General features: G+C 38.5%; 1 protein-coding gene across 6 annotated transcripts in view; it reads left to right on the top strand.

Moving 5' to 3' along the window:
• Positions 1–259: 259 nt before the first annotated feature.
• LOC126334686 (tetratricopeptide repeat protein 7B-like) overlaps positions 260–6,000 on the top strand; it is a 29,862-nt gene continuing 24,121 nt past the window's right edge. Inside the window, exons 1-2 of one of the 6 annotated variants that reach the window (XM_049997165.1) lie at positions 260–402; positions 5,291–5,401. The gene's annotated coding sequence lies outside the window, so the exon portion shown is untranslated. Of the gene's footprint in view, positions 728–5,290; positions 5,402–6,000 lie in introns of all 6 variants that reach the window. The other 5 variants (XM_049997167.1, XM_049997168.1, XM_049997166.1 and 2 more) reach the window with 5 other exon arrangements.

Raw genomic sequence — 6,000 nt, 5'->3', positions numbered from 1 at the left:
AGCGAAGTAATAACAATATAACATGCAAAATCGCTAAGCGCACTACGGGCTAAATGCGCTGTGCCAAATTACACGACTCGAGCTGCAACAGACAGAAGTCTCTTTCTACGTATCCGATTGATCACTCCATGGATGTTTATGGGACAACCAAGTTTTTTATTGGCACGAGACACTGCTCTGTTGAAAGTTGGTCTGTCAATGGTAATTTTCAGCTACCAGAGATATACAAAACCTGCCAATGTTAAGTAAATTGAAATATCTGTTCTCATATAATCTTTGAATAGCGGAAAGTGACAGTTGTATCATGCATTTTGTTGTGTTTGGATTTGACGAGTGTTGTTTGCAAATAATTAGTGAAAATGGCGTAGCAAAATATCATGACTGAAAATTATTGGTTTACAGGTGATTACATTGCTTCATGGGAAACGGAAGTAAACTGTTTGTGAGATTAACACTTTCCCGCCGGCATCGTCACAGATGTCATCATAATTATTTATAGTTGTTGATTGTAGATGGTGGCTGATTTTGCTATAGAAATGAACAGCATGTTGTTTGGTTTTTGATCTTCAGTTCGTAATTGTTTGAACGTTTTCAAGAATGCTATATTACGGAGAAGCTTTTGTTTCGTTGATTAGACTGAGCAGGATGAATGAATATGTTCGGCGAGTTAACAGTTTTAAAGTAATGTGATAATAAGCAGTTGTCTAATGAGCAGCGAGCAGCGTTAGTAAGTTTTTACGTTTATGACATAATAAACCTGTGGAAATCGCATACTCTGTTGTCTGATTTTAAAATATGTGTCATTTCCCTTTACAGTAGAACAGGAATGTAGGAGAACAACTTGAAAATGAGCCTCATTAATTATTGTGTAGTTGTCCATGAAGGTTGGTGCTTTAGTAGGCACGACCTCCAAAATTCGGAATGACGTGACCAAACAACTGCAAATACTTTTGGAGTAGAGAACCACCCGGACACATAAAACATTCTGCTGCCGACTTCGTATTTGAATCACAGACCTCTGAATTTGAATGCTGATACTTACCTATCAAACCACACTCGGCATTGTTTAATGAACTCTTGAATATATCGTGACTAATCAAAATTGTGGCACACTTAGATCCAAACCTAGGTTCCCTGCTTTTGTTGCATAGAGGGCGCAGTGTTTATAATAACTGCTTTTCATTGATAGTTTTTGTTTGATATAGTGTACACCAGGAACCAGCAGTGTTATACTTGGTGCTGTATAGGTGACGTCTTCGTTTTTTTCATTTGTACCTTTGAATTGTAACTGGCGTTCGTTCATTTAGTTTACAAGAAGTCGTTTAGTTTGTATGGCTGGTTATTCGATTATGATGTTAACTAGGCATGTAGAGGGCTGGTGGAGGTGGCAAGTGTACAGAAGATCGTGGTTTGTCATTCACTGTTGATCAATGACATTACCATACGCTCTTTTTTTAAAGTGAAGGTTGGAAATATGATACTTATGATTTGATGAAGCTAACAAATGTGTTGTGACTGAAAACCTATATTAACGTATGTATTGGTGACCAACAGATCTGTAGATTGTATGTCGCATATTGGTTGTAACTTATCAAAGTCAATGAGTTTGTTTCGGATCTTTTTTTTACAAATTTTGCACATTCTGTAGTTAATTTACAACTTTTGCACCCAAATATTCTGTAGCATAACCTGAGGTCTGGGATAGATTGTAAGATAACAGTTTGGTTGTAATCTGTCAAAGTTAATGAATATTTAAAATTTCTTTGTTTTATGCGTGCACATTTTTCTCATTTCATACTTACATTTACAACCCTGATGAAGTCTGTTACCTACCAAGTGTGGCTTGATATTTTCAAGTTTTTAATTTGTTTGAAGTTCTTAACAACAAGAATCAGTATGAAACTATGAGCTAGAGTCCATGACGATTGGCCACATAGGTAGAGAAAAGATCAGGTTGAGAAAAGGACTCCCAAAGTCTATGTGAAATTGGTGTCAGTGAGCAGCAAGGATGACAAAACATTTGGAAGTGATTCCAGCTGGGGGTTTTACCTGGAACATGGACAGGCAAGCTCTTCAATGTTTTTGATGAATAGCTTACCAATAAGCTGGTGGCGGACCAATGTGTTTCTCCATATGAAGCCCTAATGATACATGTAGCAGGGCGAGAACCCTTATGGGGAGTAAGGGTGGGATCAACACTATGGGTGACTCATTCTCATAAGCAAGTAGGTTTGAAAGAAACGTAGCATCAAATTGTTGGGCCCGATCACGCACGCAAGTTGTCCAGCCAGCATGACTTGATCCACTTAAAAGCATGGTGCAACATGAGGTCATTTCACAGTTCTGTCACAGTGGTGGACTCCATGGTTGGAAAATTAATTAGAAAGAAAAGTTCTTATGCATCATTGTGGAAGCACATGATCTCATGTTCGTCACATTCTGCATCAGGACTAGCCAGGAAAAAGTGTCAAGATTCATATGCTGGCTTGTTTATTTGTATGTAATGGAATATTGATACACAGACTAAAAGAGGGTACACTGCTGTATGCATTATACTGTGTTGCCAAGAAACCATGAGCAATGACCAAATAAAGCGAACAAAGCATTGTTATTAGTCTTTAGCTGGAATTTCATGCCATAGAAGTACATGTGAAATTTGTACAGTGCATGGCTGATTTCAAAGGCCTCATTCTTGATCTGCTCATAGTTTTGTTAAGCCTTATTAAACATTTTCGAAATGAAAGGTATTGGGTGTTCTGATCCTGCTTCCTAGTGTGAAAGGCTGTAGCCAATACCATGCTGGGAACCATATGTGACAAGAATCAAGTGTTTGCTGGAACAGTAGGGCATCCAACAAGTCACCTTTTGCAAGGCTTGTTTAAGAGTGTTGACTGGATTGTCACTTGTGGATGACCAAATGACATTAGTCCCCTTCTTTTGGAGGGCGTTAAGGTGTTGCGCAATGTGTTAGAGACTGTAGTTCTTTTAAGTTCCATTGGGGGTACTTGTCAGTGGCCTATACGTTGTGTTTGGTAGCTGGCATCCCATTTTCTTCATATTGAAACCCATGTTCTTGCCTTAATATTGAAAAAAAGTACACTTTTTGAGTTAGCAATTAAGGCCAGCTTTCTGTAAGGCAGAAAAAGTGAGTGTAGGTTTTTGAGATGCTCATGGTTGCTAAAACCTGTGTTGATTACATTGTGAAGATTGTTACAACATGACATGCAGAATCTCTCAGCTCAACTGTTTCAAGTACCTTTGAAAAATGGTAGGTGCACTAGAAATGCTGAACGGGAGCCACTGCTATTGATAGAGGGATTTTTGAAAATGATCACTCATTTGGAGCCTGGATTCAAATGTGGTTGCAAGTAAGCCTCTGAAAGATCTATTTACCAAATTTCAATTTTGAGTAGAGGCCTTGGATGTGTGGAATTAAGCTGTTCACCACAACTTGGGAATTGTCTTGGTCTTCACACAGTAGGAAGCTGTTCAGTTTGTGTACAACGAAGGGAACTCCCATGAACTAGACAAGGTAGCTGTCATCACTTAAGGTTGTTGGAGGCTACTTAATTTCTTTTTAATGTCCTCATACAGAATAAGGGGTAAATGACGTGAAGATTTGCAAACCCAACTCGATGTATTTATTAGAGTTTATAAGCGAAGCTAAAGCCTCTGTACCATCTTGAAATGCTGTCAGTTTGTGGAAAATTTTCAGTTCAGTTAGAAACTTACTTTTGATGGTTGTCTCTGGTTTTAAAATGGTTCTGATTTTATTTACTGTAGTTATTCTACAGAGGAAAGAAGAATCAAATGCTACTTGTATGGTCTGTTTCCAACACCAAAACCACTGTTCATCACACATGGAACATTGGTTGTGAGAGTGGTGTTCATCACACATGGGCATTGGTGGTGAGGGTGACGCTCAAAAGAATCTGGGTTTAACAGCAACTACCATTTGCAGTAGGGTAATATAGGAAGAGAGCTAGAATCAGAGTGTCTGTGCAAGGTTTTTTTTTCATGTCTCATGTGTACTTACAAAGTAACACTTCCGACTTGGGCCTTTTAGTTCTGTGATCCATTCCTGGTACAATTTGGAAAGTGATCTCCGACACTGAAAAAATTGAAGCCTAGTAAACACTGTATGGGTCTTGCAACTATAGTAAGCTGACAAAAGTTCTCACATTCTAGAAAATGACAATCTGTCCCTATTGTCTAATGGATGGAGCTGAAAAGCTAAATACAAAATGTTTTGAGAGGAATTGGCCAAAAGGGAGACTTTTGAATTTCTGAATCATTAATTTTATATGCTGTGAATTAGTGGTGTAGCCTTCAGATGTATACGTCCAATTATTCTTACATCTTGGAAAAATGGGAATGAAAACACAGCCAACTCTACTGAGTTTGATGCTGGACATGCTGTTACCTGTTGCTGTATCAAAGCAGTGAGTTGCTGTTGTTGATCATTTCTCCTGAGGCCGCTGATAAACTCGCTGTAGAGCAGCCATAAGCTCAACCTTCTCCAGAGGTTTATTGAATCCTAGGAACCCAGGATCCATCATATGACACCCTCCATGTGTAGAACTTTATTGCCACTGTTGGAATGGTATTTCTTTTGTTCCCTTTATTTGAACACAACCACTAGTTACAAGTTCCGTACAGGTTGAGGGTTTGGCACACAACAGAAACTTCTGGCTTGCTGAATTTATGCAAAGAATGATCACAGAAAAACTGCAAGCCTGTGAATAAAGCCAAGGTTCATCAGACTGCCATGAGAAATCCAACCAGAGTCAAGCATGAATATAGTCCAAACTGACAGCATAGGTTGTCAACAGCAGGGTAGCCGGCATATATGGTAGTAGCATGTAGATTGAATACAAGTCCATGATGTGGAGCAAGAGGGCATGTCTCCGAAAAACGTGATGTGCTCTCTGCTGGCTGTGCATATGTGGCACTGTCAGCTGTGGGAACAAGTAAGTAGTCTAGCTGTGTGAGTTGCTGGCTACAGCAAGTTCCAGAGTTGCATCTTCAGCAAACCTTCCTGAGTTTCAAAAGCACCAGGAATCTCCTTATCACCTTCTGACAACCAGGTGTGCTTGTTGTGCCATGCACACAAATTTGTAACTGCCCAATACATCACCAATGCTTCCTCCATTTTATTTGCTCTTATTCATTTATCTTAATATTGAGTGATATGCATTATGTAATAACCAGATGCTGCCATGAATTATATGTCCACATGATTACTAATTCCATTTTGCATAACAATGTACATCACTTGTTAATCTTCCAGGTATTTCACGATCTGTTGACTTCTAAAGATGATGTCTGGCGTATTTGGAGCTTATATGGGGAAGAAGCATCTGTAAGATTTAAAAAGATTGAATAACATGGTAGTTGAGACGTAAGTGATCTAGCTGCTGCTAATATTTGTTACACATGCACAGTTCACAGCCACTTGTGGGAACAGTTACCTTTGGTTATTTAGTCACAACATACACTAATTAAAACAACATAGCAGTTTGGTAAATGGATTACATTACTTTTCTTTTGGTTATGTGTCTGCCTTTGCACTGCTTAACTTGTTTTCCGTGCAGTGAATAGTTTCCCAATATCAATACTTATGTACAGGAAAGTAAAAAGTTTATAATTTTACAGTATTCATTTTGTGACATACTGGAAGACACACTTATTTATAATTCACCAGGGAAGAAAGAAGAGAAGGAACGCCAGTCTTAAACTTAGGTTGCACATACATCACATTTTGTGACCTGAGTGGCAAATAGTGCACTAACTAACAACAGAGAGAAAATTGTGCAACTTTTCAAAGGTTCGTTTAAATGTCTGTGCAATTCAAGAGGCGAATTAGTAACATATAAATTAATAATGAAAATAATAATGTTCTGGAAGTAATGTCAGATAAGCCATAAAGAGCTGTTCAAGGCATGAAGAAAAGGAAGACATCTGGAAAAGATGGTGTTTCAGTAGAAATAATTAAAGCTG

Source organism: Schistocerca gregaria, chromosome 2 (genome assembly GCF_023897955.1).
Source record: "Schistocerca gregaria isolate iqSchGreg1 chromosome 2, iqSchGreg1.2, whole genome shotgun sequence".
NCBI lineage: Eukaryota > Metazoa > Arthropoda > Insecta > Orthoptera > Acrididae > Schistocerca > Schistocerca gregaria.
This window is presented reverse-complemented; position numbering and strand designations above follow the sequence as displayed.